Below are 14,256 nucleotides of genomic sequence, written 5' to 3' on the forward strand. Positions count from 1 at the left end.
TACCTACTCTAATTCCTTTAATCTCTTTTTTATTTCTTATTGCCAAAGCTAGCATTTCTTTTTTTTTTTTTAATAACTTTTTATTGACAGTATATATGCGTGGGTAATTTTTTACAACATTATCCCTTACACTCACTTCTGTTCTGACTTTCCCCTTCCCTCCCTTCAACCCCTCCCCTAGATGGCAGGCAGTCTTATACATGTTAAATATGCTGTAATATATCCTAGATATTCTTTGATATTCCAGCGCTACCTCTAGTATTTATATGGTGCTTTAGAGCTTACAAAATGCCCTATAAATATTGTCTCATTTTATCCTGAGATCATCAATCCTGAGAGAGAGAGGATTTTTGTTATTCCTATTTATAGATGAGGAAACAGGCAAATAAAAGTTGTTTCTTGCCCAGAGTCACAAAATGAATAAATGTCAGAGGACATTGGTTTTGTTAGGCTTCTTTTCTTCATACTACTTTTTAGTTTTTTTCTGCACTCCCCCCCCCCAAACACTTAATAGTATTTTTCCCAATTACATTTGTAAACATTTATCATTTTTGGGTAAATTTTTGAATTCCAGTTTTTTTTCTCCCTCCCTCTTTTACCTTTCCCTCTTTGCAAGACAGGAAGCAATCTGATATAGGTTATATATGAACAATAATTTAAAACATCTTTACATATTTTTCATGTTGTAAAAGAAAAATCATAACAAGAATGAAAATCCATAAGAAAGAAAATAAAAGGTGAAAATAGTATGCTTTGATCTATATTCAGTCTCCATAGTTCTTTCTCTGGATGTGGATAGCATTTTCCATTACAAGTCTAGAAGATCTAAATATATCATAGTTGATCATCACATAATCTTGCTGTTACTGTTTATAATGTTCTGGTTCTTCCCACCTTACTGACATCAGTGTTCATGTAAGCCTTTCCTGTTTTTTTTTTTTCCTGAAATAGATTGGATCATCATTTCTTGAAGAAAAATAGTATTCAATTACATACTCTTTGACCTTATAATTCTGGAATTTAGCTACAATATTTCTTGGAATCTTTCTTGTGGAGCTTTTTCAGGAAATGTTCAATGGGTTCTTTCAATGACTATTTTATCTTCTTTTTCTGGGGATGTCAAGACAGTTTTCTTTGATGATTTTTTGGAAAATGATTTCTAGACTTTTTTTTTGATAATGACTTTCAGAAATTTCCATAATTCTTATATTATCTGGATCTATGTTCCCAGTCAGTTTTTTTCCAGTGAAATATTTTACATTTTCTTCTATTTTTTCATTCTTTTTATTTTGTGTGACTGATTTTTGATGTCTCATAAAATCATTAGCTTCCATTTGCCCAAATCTAGTTTTTAACGTATGGTTGTCTTCAATTAGCTTTTGTACCTCCTTTTCCATTTAGTTAACTCTTCTTTTAAAAATGGTGTGTTCTTCAATTTTTGTCCTTCCTTTGGCAGCTGTTGACTGTTTCTTGCATACCTCTTATACATTTTCCTATTTTTTCTTCTACTTCTCTTATTTGACTTCTACAATACTTTTTTGAGTTCCTTCATGAAGGCTCTTTGGTCTTGAGACCAATTTGTATCCCTCTTTGAAATTTTGCATGTATGCATTTTATCTCCTTCTGAATTTGTGTTTTGATCCTCTGTTACCATAATAACTTTCTATGGTCAAATTTCTCTTTTATTTTTGTCTGTTTGGTTTTAAAGTTGAATTCTGCTCTTGCAGCACATGGAGCATTGCCCCAATTTTCCTATGTAGCTTTGAGTTTTGGGGTGCTTTGAGCTTTGGGGTGCTTTGAGCTTTGGGGTGCTTTGAGCTTTGGGGTGCTTTGAGCTTTGGCTTTGAGCACTTGAGCCTCTGCTGTTAGGGACTTGCTTACAGCACTGGAGTATTCAGACTTAGCTCTGCATGTTGTTGTTGTCTACTTTTTTGGACTGGTAATTTAGAGGCTGTCCCACTATATGGGCCACAATATGTTATGCTATTGCCATATTGAGCCAAGACTGAGGGTTTTCCTTCCATCTGTGCTGGGTTATGTTTCTCTTTCACCAAAGTTAGGCTGATCTTTCCTGATATCATTCTAAGATATCTTAAGCTGGAAGAAATGTTACATTTCATCTCTTTGTAGGTTTTGTTACTCCATATTCCATTCAGAGGATTGATTTCAAGTTGTTTCTAAGGGAAACTAGGGAGAACTCAAACAACTTCTTGGCTTCTTTCCATCCCTTGGCTGCATGTTTTCATTATTTCCTTTGAGATTTTAAAACTTTTTTATTGATAAGGATTCTATTCAATAAAATAGTGAAAACTAGGTGAAAACCAACATCTCCTTTTGCTTACCAAAATAAAATCCATGAATACATGCTTTAGACATAAAGGGTGAAATCATAAACAAATTAGAAGAATAAGGAAGAAGTGACCTTTCAGATAGAAGAATTAAGAATCCATTTGTGATCAAGCAAGGGCAAGGGAGAAATGCTGAAGCCAAAATGGAAATTTTTGATAAAACATTTTTCCATATATAAAACAAATTCAAATAAAATCAAAAGAAAGCTAGAGCTAGTAAAAATTCCTCATAACAAATTTCTCTGACAAGGTGCTATTTAAATGTCTTAAAAACAAGAGCCATTTGATAAGTGGTTTAACTATATGAATAACAATTTTCTTTTGTAAACATATGTGAGAGAGAGAGAGAGAGAGAGAGAGAGAGAGAGAGAGAGAGAGAGAGAGAGAGCGTAACTTACATAGCACAATATTCTGTAACATAGTTATTTAACAAATATTTGTTAAGTTCTTAATTCAAAATTTTTTTTTGTCCAAACTTGTGATATTATTTATTGAAGCTCCCAAAATTTTCTCTACAAATCAGTTTGGAACTGTTATGCAACTTTTATAGTCTTCTATTATTTCCTGGGAGTATAAGAGAGTAAGTGATATGTCTAGGGTTAGTCATTATATGCCAAGGAAAGAATTTGAATCCAAAAGATACTGACTCAGGTTAATTTTTATTTGCTACATAACACTGCCTCTTAAGTATTACATATCAAATATAAATAAAATGTTCATATGAAAAACTGGCATTCCTTTCTAAAATCTGAGCTTTATCCTTCACAAAGTGCATATTACTATTTTTTTTCTTGAACAAGTTTTAACCTGATGACATGGATATTTCTTATTTTGCCATCAAGCCTTTATGTGATGTTCTGTTTTCTCTAAATTGTGATCATTCTCTGGGAGCAGGTTTCTTGGGGAGCTTCTGGAGGCAGCCTTGGCTTCAGTTCAGTTCAATCAAAAATCAAAAATGCAGCCAGGAGTTAAAGTCTGGATCCTTAAGTACCTTGTAAGAATCCTAACACTTTAGATAATTAAATTACACTTATTTGTGATTATTTTTAATTGATAAAATCTGTTTTCTCCTTCCCAGTCCACTATTAAAAATAAAAAAGAAAAATAAAACTTTTGTAAAAATTATGGTTCACTTTTGATACTGGCTAAGAAATAGAATAATTGATCAATGGAATAGGTTAGGATCACAGGACAAAACAGTCAATAATTATAGCAGTCTAATATTTGACAAACCCCAAAACCCCAGCTTTTGGGATAAGGACTCACTATTTGACAAAATCTTCTGGGAAAATTGGAAACTAGTATGGAAGAAACTAGGCATTGATCCACACCTAACACCACATACTAAGATAAGGTTGAAATGCACTCATGATTTAGACATCAAGAGTGACATTATGAACAAATTAGAAGAACATAGGATAGTTTACCTCTCAGATCTGTGGATAAAGAAGGAATTTGTGTCCAAAGAAGAATTGGAACTCATAATTGAACACCAAATAGATAATTTTGATTATATTAAGTTAAAAAGGTTTTGTTCAAACAAAATTAATGCAGACAAGATTAGAAGAGAAGCAATAAATGGAGAAAACATTTTTATATTTATGGGTTCTGATAAAGACCTCATTTCTAAAATATATAGAGAATTGACTCCAATTTATAAGAATTCAAGCCATACTCCAACTGATAAATGGTCAAAGGATATGAACAGACAATTTTCAGATGAAGAAATTAAAACAATTTCTAATCATATAAAAATATAATCTAAATCATCAGTGGTCAGAGAAATGCAAATTAAGACAACAGTACATACTTCTGAGATTGGCTAAGATGACAGGAAAAGATAATGATGAATGTTGGAGAGGATATGGGAAAACTGGGACACTAATGCATTTTGTGGAACTGTGAATGGAGCCAGACATTCTGGAGAGCTATTTGGAATTATGCTCAAAAAGCATAGTTTTGCATGCCTTTTGATCCAAAAGTGTTACTACTGGGCTTATATCCCAAAGAGATCTCAAAGGAGGGAAAGGGCCTCCATATGTGCAAAAATATAGTTGTGGTAGCCCTTTTCATAGTGGTAGGAAACTGGAAACTGAGTGGATGCCCATCAGTTGGAGAATGGCTGAATAAGTTATTGTATATGTATGTTATGGAATATTATTGTTCTATAAGAAATGATCAAGAAGATGGATGATTTTAGAAAGTCCTGGAGAGACTTACATGACCTGATGCAAAGTGAAATGAGCAGAACCAGGACAACATTGTACACAGCAACATCAGTATTAGAGGAAGATCAATTCTAATGAATGTTGTTCTTTCCAAAGATGAGATGATTGATGCCAGTTCCAATGATCTTGGGATGAAGACAGCCATCTATACCCAGACAGAGGACTGTGGGAACTGAATGCAGATCATAACATAACATTCACACTCTTTTTGATCTTGTTCACTTGCATTTTGTTCTCTTACTCATTTTCTTTCCTTTTTGATCTAATTTTTCTTACATATATTGGTTTTAACATATATTTTAACATATATTGGATTGCTTGCCATATAGGGGAAGGAGGGGAAAATATGAAATATTAAGATATGCAAGGGTCAATGTTGAAAAATTATCCATGCATATGTTTTTAAAATAAAAAGAAAAAATATGGTTCAAGAAAAATTTCCAACATTCACTATGAATAAAATATTCTCATTCTGCATTCTCAGTCAATCACCTCTGCCAGGAGGTAGGTAGCTACTCCATCAACTAGTTCTTTAAAATCATGGCTGGTCATTGTGTCAGTCAAAGTTTTTAAATGTTTCAAAGTTGTTTGTCTTTGTTGTTGTTGTTCAATCAGCTTCAGTCATATTCAACTTTTTGGAGTTTTCTTGGAAAAAATAATGGGATGGCTTGCCTTTTCCTTTTCCGGCTTATTTCATAGATGAGGAAACCGAGGTGAACACAATCAACTGACTTGCCCAGGGTCACAGAACTAATAAGTTTCTGAGACTAGATTTAAGCTCAGGAAGATGAGTCTTCATGACTTCAAGGCACTCTATCAACTATATTATCTAGTTGTTCTGTTAGTCTTTACAGTGCTGTTATTGAATATATTATTCTACTATATTTGCTCACTATTCATTCTATATTAGGTCATATATGTCTTTTGAGATTTTTCTGAAACTGAACTTTTTAAAAATCATATTTAATGAAAAGTAAGTATTACATTACTTCATATGTCATATTTTTAAACCATCCCCCAACTGATGCACATTCTCAGTTTATAATACTTTGTCACAACATAGAGTAGCTGAATATATGTATATATAGTTATAGTTATATAGTTATATGTATCCTTTTACTCTTTAATATCTTTGAAGTATAAGCTTAACAGATTTTTTTCTGGTCAAAACATATGACATTTAATAACTTTGAGGGACAATAGTTACATATATACATGTGTATGTGTGTGTGTATATATATATATTTATATTCATATGTGTATATATGAATATAAATATTTGCATGTTGTACTTTATCTATTCAATTATTTGATTTCTCAATTTTTTAAAACAAGTACCATTGCTTTAGTTAGAAATCAGCATAGGTATTGTGGATGGGAGACCCTGGAAATGAAAGAGAACCTTTGAAAAGTGTGACCCTGTCAGTACTTGTCAAAAAAGTAATTTAATTGGCAGAAAAACTCAATAGGGTTGGGGAATTTCCTACCTTCAATGTGTGCCAATCTTGAATTATTATTCTTTTACTTATCATTACTATCTTATAGAAATATTGCCTGACATTTGTCAAATACTTTGATGCTTGCCAAAGTACTGACAGTAGACTATAAAATCAATTAATGAGCACATACAGAGTGTTTGCTACTTAAAGAGTAATGAGTTAGATACTGAGGGTTGTATAGAAATAAAAAAAACCCCAAACATATCTTTCTAATTAATAATGTATTTATAACTAGAAAATACTAGGAAATAATCAATGAGAAAGACAATATATATACATTTTAATGCATGAAATTTTTTTTAATCATTCTTTCATAATCATCACCTAGTGGTTGATGATGATCAGTTAACTAGTCTTATCAAATTAATCAAGTAAGTAAGTTAACACTTATCAAATATTCCAAGCATTTTTTAGATACTCAGAATCATTGACAAAAATGAAACAAACCATGCCTTTAAGGAATTTACATTCTAACAGAATAGTAAATATGTTTCTAGACAGCTACCTAAAAAATACACCAAAACATAGAAGATACAAAGTTATCTTTGGAAGGGGATGAAGAAGGCATTATAACCTGAAGAAACTTACAGAGAACCTTAAAAGTACTAATAAAAAGGTGATAATTGAGATGAATTCTCATTTAGTCTCTCCAGGGATAGCTAGCAAAAGAACACACTCATTTAGTAGACCCATACTAAGAACATTTATATCTTAGTAGAATCTATCACAAATTGTGCTCTGTAGGCATAGCCAGTAAAAACATAGGGTCATTTCTAAGCCATGATGAAATCTTGGGGCAGTAATTTAGGGAAGGGACAATCTTTATAATTTTCTAATTAACAGTGTGGTATGGTGGAAAAGAAGCTGAACTTGGGGTTATAGAACCTGAATTCAAATCCTGTTTTTGCCATATACCACTTCTATAACCTTGCACAAATAATTTGATTTCTCTACATCTCAGTTTCCTGGTCTGTCATATGGAATCAGTTTAAATAATCTCTAAGATTTCATGTAGATCTATATCTTTGATCCTTTGAAAAAGAAACAGTTGGTAAGAGAAGAGATTATTTTGTGTTCATGTTATTAGGAGAAGCTCTGAAAGGTTTGGAACATGGATTTGAAAGGATAGAGAGGGATTCAAATAGGAGCAAAAACAAAGCTTTTCATGTGGAGGATGCAGAGAAAGTAAAGGTGTGGAGGAAGAATGCATATGGTGTGTGGAAATAAAGTGAAAAGGGTGGGTGGAGCAATAAAGAGATCGGAATAGAAGATTCATATCAGGAACTGCTGAAAGATGGGATACTAAGAGTTGGGCTACAGATTCAGTCATGCTTTTTGCAATATAAATAATTGGCAGCTTTTTTTCAGCATCAGGTATTTGTATTCCCTGGCACAAGGTGCCTTTTCCCTAATCCCTCTTGGGTTGCCAATTTAATAGTGCAGATCTTACCATCTCCTGTATTAAAGGAGTGTGTGATGATGTATTTACAGATTTTTAGTTCTGAGTTTCTTTTTCTGACTCATTATCAACATCTCTAACAGGTTCTCAGTTCTCATAATTATCACCATCTGAAGGTATTCCTAAGAGCTAGAACAATAAAAATACAAGTACAATTTTAAAACTTCCACAGAGCAATGATGTAGCATGATGAATAAAGAGCTGTCCTTGAAGTCAGAATGGCCTGAGTTCAAGTTTCTTTTTTTTTTTTTTTCACACATTGACTATATGATCTTGGGCAAGTCATCTAATTTCAGTGATACAGCTAACTTTTAAAGAGGGAGTTTTTTCAAAGCTAGTCTATAGATGTAAAGTAAATTGGGGGCATTTGGGGCAAGATGTAGTGAACTAGTTGGATGAATAAGAAAAATCTGTTAGGAAGGGACTGTTGAGGTTAATCAAGAGGGATATTAAAAATTGTAAGAAAAAGTGAGAAGGCAGAAAATTCCAACATGAAGGAATATTTGTTATTATGAATGTCTGAAAACTGTGTGAAGATATAGGAAGTAAATAGCAGAAATATATCTTATACAATTAATTTTCCTTTGAAAGCCAGTTAGAAGCAGCCAATAAGTAAAAAAAATATTTGGACATAGTTACTCAATATTTTTTATGTCAATATCTGGTTTTAAAATGGTGATGAAGATGATTATGATGATGGTGTATATTCATGTGTTTTTCTCACATCCTTTTTTTTTCCAATTGATCATGTGGTTAAACTGTAGTCAAATTAAAATATTACTTTGATTCATAATTCATCTCTCCACTACCATTTGTCTCAGAAGAATATTAGAAACATGGCATAATTTTGCTGTTTCTGGGATCATAGCTACTGAAAATATTGATTTAAAAATTTGATCCATTTGAGGGAAAGTTCCAAATATCATTTGTTCCTTTCCTGATTCATCATTTCAGAATTTTGATTGACTGTGTGATATTTAATAGTGAACATTAATTATCTTCATCACTGAGCATTAAGGATTTGCTAAGATTTTAACCTCAGAAAGAAAAAAAAAAACATGGAGAAATGATTTGGTATAATCCACATTTAATCATCTAACTTTTAACTACTGGCTCCTGTTATCAGACTTACTTCTGAAATGTATTTTATATATGAAGAATTGTGGAAGCTTTAAAATATTATCCCCAGTCTTTATGAAAGAAAGGAAAATCTTAAAAATTTGGTTGCCACTTTGTTCTGCTGTGCAAAGTTCAAATTCTGTGTATCTTTCTTGGAAGACCGTGATTATGTCTGCCATCATAGGAAATACTGATGTTTTCAAATGTAGGAACTTGATGTTTTCAAATAGAAAAACAATAAAAGAAAATCCACTCTGGACAAAATCATGTGTTCTTTTAAGTCTTCCTTAGGGATGCACAGGTAAAGGAACTTGAATATTTTTTGGTCAATTTTAACTTGATAACATAGTTCCAATGGAAACTTATTGCCTATGTGAACTACCAAACTTGTATTTTAAGACTTGTGATCTGTTAAAGCTCTACATTAACTGAAGAAGGATGGAATTTTTATAGGATGTGCTATGGACAGAGAGGGGCAGAGGGAGGGGAAGGAAAAGCACTTGTTTCTATACTTTAGATTGTAGAAAAGGGCTTGAAAATAAGTTGGCATCAGGAAGCATGCAAGTCTTGGTCAGCCAGTACAAATACCTCTTCTGTTGAACTGAACAACTTGGTGACTTTGGTGGGAAAGAACGGATATTCTGAATCTTTCCATTCTAGCTTAAGGCAGGAATGTCACAGACATTCTCTTCCTATACCATAACATTTTGGCCGTACTATTCATTTCTAGTAAAGCAAATCAAATCTGCATTTTCATCCCAAATCTTTCTTTAAGTTTCCTGTTCCAAATAGAATGTCCCAGAATTTGGACCCCAAAAAGAACTTTTATTTTATCTAATCCAATTCTTTTCATTTGACAGATAAGAGAGAAACTAAGATCCAGAGAGATAAAATAACATGTATTATCCAAAGAATAAGAAGCAGAATCAGGAGTTGAGCCTGGATATTCTTTCAATTATGGAGTTTTGTTTGCTATATACATTTGTTTTATTGTCCAACCAACACATTAAACCCAACAGGTTTAAAATGCAGGTTCTTGTCACCATACCAGACCCCTATTTTGGCTTCTTTTCCTTCTTATTCTAAATCCAATCTCGTACAAGTTCTATTACATTTTGTTTAAAATATTTTCTCATCCATTCTTTCCTTGCCATTTTTATTGCCACAATCCTAATTCAGTCCATGATTATTTAGTCCTTCACTATTGTAATGCACTCTAAATTTGTTTCAAGTATTCCTTCTCTATTTTGTATAGCACTGTCATATCCATATTCAAATATATTCAATGGTTTTTTCCACTATATATGGGATAGAACCCAACTAGCCCTTAGTTTGGCATCCATAATATTCTTCAAACAACCTTTTTTATCTCAATTCCTTTACAGATTTGTTTTTGTACCAGACATATTGCTTATCCCATTGTTCATGAATTAGACATGAAGACCTGGGTTTAAATCTTCCCTCAGATACTTACTAGGAAAAACAAAAAGAGAAAATTTAAAAAAGCAAGCAAACAACAAAAAAGCGAAAATACTATGTTGTGATCCACATTCAGTCCCCACAGTCCTCTTTTTAGAGGACTTTCTCCATCACAAGTGTATTGGAATTGGCCTGAATCATCTCAATGTTGAAAAGAGCCACACCCATCAGAATTGATCATCTCATAATTTTGTTGTTTTTGTGTACAATGTTCTCTTGATTCTACTCACTTCAGTTAGCATCAGTTCATGTAAGTCTCTTCAGAACTTTCTGAAGTCATCCTGCTGATAATTCTTATAGAATAATAATATCATTCAAATATGGTATTCAGTTGGTCTGAATATATATATATGAATATATATATATGAATATATATATATGAATATATATATATATATATATGAATATATATATATGAATATATATATGATAGAAGGATCGAGCAGAATTAATTATCATTTTATTAATTGATAGTTCTAAACTATTGTCTTTCAGGTTCATAATTTTTCTCCATTTCAAAGCTCTGTCCTTATTTTAGATTTTGTTTTCACTTACCTAGACATGTGTATTTAGCTCAGTCTAAACTCTTTGACTTTTGGTTTTATTTTTATTTCCATTACTATGCCAACTTCATCTTTATGACTCTGTACAAAATGATGCCATTCTACATGAAACATTGCCTTCCTTATTATTATACTAATTATCAATAATCCTTTCTTGTACTTAGAACAGCTTGAGCCCAAATGCTTGTGGTTAGCATTTAGCACTTGTGTGGCTGAGGCAGGAATACTGCACATACTCAAGCTGAAGTACTCTCTATCTCCTTTGAATTCCTAAGGTACTTATTGTTTATAATTCATTCATAGACTGTCTTGTGTGAAAAATTGTTTTTGTTGTTTTAAAGTTGTATATTAAAAAAAACCAATTCTTTTTTTTCTTTTTTTGCTATTTAACTTTTTTCATGTGTTCATAGCTCATTCTTTCAACCAGATTAGAGGATTTTATCTATTTGGTTTCCTTCTAGGATTACTGCCTTATTATATCATAGGGGCTTGTTTAGTATAATGAAATTATGAGCTTTGTGTAGGAATAGCCAACACTAACAAATTATAGTAGAGAACTCTGACAAAAAGGCTATTCTCTGAAGAAGGAAATGGCAAATCACTCCAATATCATTTCCAAGAAAACTCCATCAATAGTAATAAAATGATAAAAGATATGACACTAGAAGAGGAGCCCCTTAGGTCAGAAGGTATCAAAACACTAATGGGAAAGAATAGACGACAACTAAAAGTAGCTCCATTAATAATGAAGCAACCAGACCAAAGCCAAAAGAAAGCTTATAGTTATATCTGGTGAGAAAAAGAAAGTCCAGTTCTATAAAGATCAATATTGTATAGGAACATATAATGTAAGATTTATGAACTAAGGTAAGCTTGGTATTGTCAAAGAGAAAATGGAAAGTTTAAACATTAATATCTTGGGTATCAGTGAAAGTAAATGTATGGCAATGGGTTAATTTAATTCAGGTGATCACTTCATATGATACTATAGTCAAGAATCCCTTAGAAGAGATAGAATGCCATTCATAGTCAATAAAAAGGTGAGAAAAGTTGCATTGGGACATAATCTAAAAAAATGTCAGAATGATATCCATTTGAAACCAAGGCAAACCATTCATAATCATAGTAATATGTCTATGTTCCAACCACTGATGTTGAAGAAGCTAAAACTGCTAAATCTGATTAATTCTATGAAGCCCTGCAACATCTTTTATAAATAATGTCACATTTATCATACAGAATTGAAATGCTAAAGTAGAAAATAAAAAGATAATTTGAATGAGAAATAAATTTACCTTGTAGCACAAACTGAAGCAGTGCATAGGCTAATGAATTATGTCAAACTTATTTGCTAGTCATAGCAAACACCTTTTTTCAACAACTGAAAATATGACTCTACATATGAATATCAGCAGATGGTCAAAATAAAAATCAGATTGATTACATACTTTGCATTCAAAGTTGGAGAAACTCTATGAAGTTAGTTAAAATAATACCTGAAATTGACTGTGGTGCAGATCATGAATTAGAGTAAAAGTGAAGAAAGTTGGAAGAACCATTAAACTATATAGGTATGATCTAAAGAATATCCCTTGTGAAGTGGAAATAATAAATATATCTAAGGGGTTACATCTAGTAGATAGAATGGATTGAAGTTCACAATATTATACAGGAGGCAACAGCAGTAGTAGCAACAACAGTCTGAACAAAAAGAACAGTAAGAAAGCAAAACGGTGGTCTGATGACTCTTTACAAGAAAAGAAGGAAAGTGAAAGGTAAAGGAGAAAAGGAAAAATATATCCAACTGAATACAGAACCCAGAAAATAGCAAGAAATGATAAAAAGGACTTCTTAAATTAGCAATGCAAAGATAAAACTAAGAGAATGAGAAAGTCAAGAGATCTCTTTAAGAAAAGTAGAGATATTGAGGGAATATTTGATAAAAAATAGGCATTATAAAAGATGAAAAAAAAAAGTAGAAGGGATTAAGAGATGACAAGAATATACAGAAGAGCTATGTAAAGACCTTAATATCATCCATAACCATGATTGTGTGTTTATTGATCTAGAGTCTGACATCCTAGAGAATGAAGTCAAGTATTCCCTAAAGAGTATTGAGATATATATATATATATATATATATATATCTCATATATATATATATATATATATCTCAATACTCTTTAGGGAATATATATATATATCCCAAAGAAATCACAAAAAAGAAAAAATAACCTACATGTGCAGAAATGTTTGTAGCACCCTTTTTTGTAGTAGTAAGGAACTGGAAAATAAGTGGATGCCCATCAGTTGGGGAATGACTGAATAAATTATGGCATATGAATGTTATGAAACATAATGTTTCTATAAGAAATGATTAGCAGGATGATTTCAGAAAGACCTGGAGAGACTTACATGAACTGATGCTAAGTGAAGTGGGAAGAACCAAGAGAACATTGTACATAGCAACAGACACCATAAATTCTGATGGACTTGATTCTTCAACAATGAAGTGATTAAAACCAGTTCCAATAGACTTGTGATGGAGAGAGCCATCTGCATCAGAAGGAGGACTGTTGGGATTGAATGTGAATTACAATATAGCTTTTTTCACCTTTTTCTTGTTGTTTGTTGTGTTTTGTTTTCTTTCTCATTTTTCTCATTTTCAATTTGATTTTTCTTGTGCAAAATGATAAATGTGGAAATATATATAGAACAATTGTGCATGTTTAACATATATTGGTTTGCTTACTGTTTAGGGAAAGGATGGGGAAAGGAGGGAAAAAATTTGGAATGCAAAATTTTGCAAGGATGAATGTTGAAAGCTATTTTTGCATATATTTTGAAAACAAAAAGCTATTATTTAAAAAAAGAAATATTTCCAACAATAAAACTTGTGGAAGTGATGGAATTCCAGCTGAACTATTTGAAATCCTAAATGATGCTATTAAAGTGACAAACTCAATAGGCCAGCAAATTTGGAAAATTAAACAGTGGCCACCGAATTGGAAAATATCAGTTTTTGTCCCAATCTAAAAGAAGAGCAATGCCAAAAAATGTTCATGTTACTGAATAATTGTGGTCATTTTGTATGGCAGCAAAGTTATTCTCAAGATTATGCAAGCTCTGCTTTATTAATATGTGATCCAAGGTTACCAAAAGATCAGGCTGGTTTTTGAAGAGTCAGAGGAACTAGAGACCAAATTGCTAATATTCACTGTGTTATGGAGAAAGCGATGGAGTTTGAGAAAAATGCCATTTCTGCTTCATTGACTCAATAAAACTCTTGACTGTGGATCACAACAAAATATGACAAATCTTCAAAGAGATAGGAATACTAGACCATGTTATTTTTCTCCTGAAAAACTTGTATATGGGCCAAGAAGCAACAATTAGAAATGAATAGAAATGATTGGTTCATGACTGGAAAAGTTCCCTAATAATTGTATTGGTTGTTTTGAAGTATAACAATGCATTAAATAAAGAAAACAAGTAGAAAAAAGTAGGAAAAAAGGAAACTAGTAATTGCATTTTTGAGCTAGTATTCTTAAACTTCATGTT

Source organism: Sminthopsis crassicaudata, chromosome 4 (assembly GCF_048593235.1).
Source record: "Sminthopsis crassicaudata isolate SCR6 chromosome 4, ASM4859323v1, whole genome shotgun sequence".
Lineage (NCBI taxonomy): Eukaryota > Metazoa > Chordata > Mammalia > Dasyuromorphia > Dasyuridae > Sminthopsis > Sminthopsis crassicaudata.